Genomic DNA, 2,528 nt, shown 5'->3' on the forward strand with positions numbered 1-2,528 from the left:
CTTATGTGGTGCTCTGGCTTATATTGAGAGTTTTTACAAGAAACAACCCCATGAATCTTGCTATTGTATTTACTATGAGAAGGGTGAGAGATGTAAGGCAGGTGTATCCAGAATCCATGTTAAGAACCCACTGAATTTCTCCTCAGTTGTTGCAGACTAGGTTACAGTTGAATAGGAGATTGGAAGCTAGCCGCTAGAACTTTGTAGCCACTTTTGGTAAGTTTATAGCATTCACATTTGTTATACTGCTCTACCCTTTCATTTATACTTTCCTATCCACTGCTGCAATTCCAACAGTGTTGGGAAAGGAATTTCTCTCCTCGTACGTATTTTCTTCATGGCTTAGAACATAGGCATGCATTCCTCTCATCTATATAGCTGGGTATGGAAAGGAGTTTGTGTCTTATGCACTCCCTTAAAATAGAAATTGAAGCCAAGTATGATGGTCCATGCCTGTAATCCTAGTACTTGGAGGCTGAGAGGGGAGGATCCCAGGTATGAGACTAGCCTCAGCAACTTAGATCCTGTTTCAAAATTTAAAAGAAAAAAATTTTTTAAGGGCTAGAGTGCATCAAGAGCATGTGCCTGTTCAACATGATTTACATTATTTTGTGAGAGTCTAATGCATCAAAGCAAAAAAATGATGATGGCCATGGAGAGAAGAACAAGGAAATGCTTTGGCCATAATATTAAGCGAAGATACAAATCTGCTTTCACTCTGATTATGAATCTAGAAAAAAAATCCACAAAATTTGTATGAATTAAAAGAGATCTGAAAGAATACATATTCCAAAGTATTCAACTCAAAAAGAGCTAGAATATAACTTTGAGGTAGAATGCCCCTGGGTTCAATCCCCAGTACCAAAAAAACCCAGAAACTTTTCTAAAAGATAAGAACTAATTCACTGAGCCACAAAATTTAGTGGGCCGATCACTAGTTACACATCCCATTGCTCACTCTCTAGCCTTTTGTTTTTCATGTTCTGATGCTGGTTAGGTTCTCAATTCCACTAGATACTATGACAGGACTAAGGGTCTGCCTTTTAAGAGGCCCAGTCAACTTCCCAGGCATCTCTCCCACTGGTGACTGCATCTAGAAAGCAAGCCTGTGGTCACCTACTGTTCATACAGCTAGTACTCTAGTGTGTTCCAAGCACATGATAACCAAATGCCACAGACTATATGTGTCTCCATAAAATTCTTATCTAAACTGTGACACCCAATATGATAATATTAGAAAGCAAGCCTTTGGGAGGTGATGAGGGTGGAGTCTTCAGTGAACGGGATCAGTGCCCTACCTCTCTTGCTCCTTCTGCTATATGAGGACACAGCGAGAAAGTTCCCTCTGCAAGCTAGGAAAAGAGCCCTCACCAGGAGCCAACTCTGCCAGCACCTTTATCTTGGCCTTCCCAACCTCCAGAGCTGTGAGAAATAGATTTCTGTGTCTTAGAAGCCACCTGATGGTATTCTGTTACTGCAACAGCCTAAAGACTCAGACACTAAATTCTAAATATGGGTGGGCAGGAGGAAGACCAACTCTATCCATAGTACCAAGTTGTGTTCAGTGATAGTTTACCAGTAGTTCTCTATCTAGTTCTCAACTGGCTAGCAGTTCTTGTATGTAGTCTTCTCAAAATTCTAAACAAGATGGCTGGGGATATACATCACAGCAGAGCATACTTGCCTAGCAAGTGCAAAGCAACACACACACACACACACACACACACACACACACACACGTTAACAAGAAGTAACTGATGTAAGGAAGCATACTGAACCCTTAACACCTCGTTTAGATTTTATGTAGCTTTTTCTATATCTTTGAAAGTGGCCTTTAATCCATTTTGAAACACTGGCAAAGTATAAACAAGTCTCAACTGCCAAAGCCCATGCCTAAGTCACTCACTATTCAACTTATATACTCAGGAAAAAGGTACTATACAGTATCACTTCATTCTTCCCTGTATGGCATACATACTCAGTACCCTGTTTTCCTGGGTTAATATGAGATTCAAGTTAGATTCAATGTATGTACAGCACTTTGTAAATCTTTAGTTTTATAAAAATACAAATATATACTGAGGGAAGATAAAGAAATTGATGGAAGAGGAGTAGTCGAATTTGATGGCAAAGTTTCTTCCTTTAAAGGGATGAGACTATCTTTAAAAATTCCAATTGTAGTAAATTCATGTTAACCTACCATTAGTAATGGACACTTAACCTGGCAATTCTACAGAAATAATATTTAATAATCCTAAAAGTATTTTATTGAATCCAATAAAAAGCATACAGTTTGGGGAATTTTTCAATTGTAAAATTAATACAGAAATAAATGAAAAGTGAATAATTCTGTAACATTATACGTGGACCAACTTTGTGAATTTTCAAACAAATAACAAATACACAGTTCTCATTTTATAAAGTGGCTTTAGCCAACAAGTGAAAAATACGTCTTTTCTTTTGATCTCCTGTGGGATCCCTATTGTGTATTTCAAGTAAGGAATAAGAAAGATACAGACTATATTGAA

The sequence above is a fragment of the Muscardinus avellanarius genome (genome assembly GCF_963383645.1).
Source record: "Muscardinus avellanarius genome assembly, chromosome: 6".
Classification (NCBI taxonomy): domain Eukaryota; kingdom Metazoa; phylum Chordata; class Mammalia; order Rodentia; family Gliridae; genus Muscardinus; species Muscardinus avellanarius.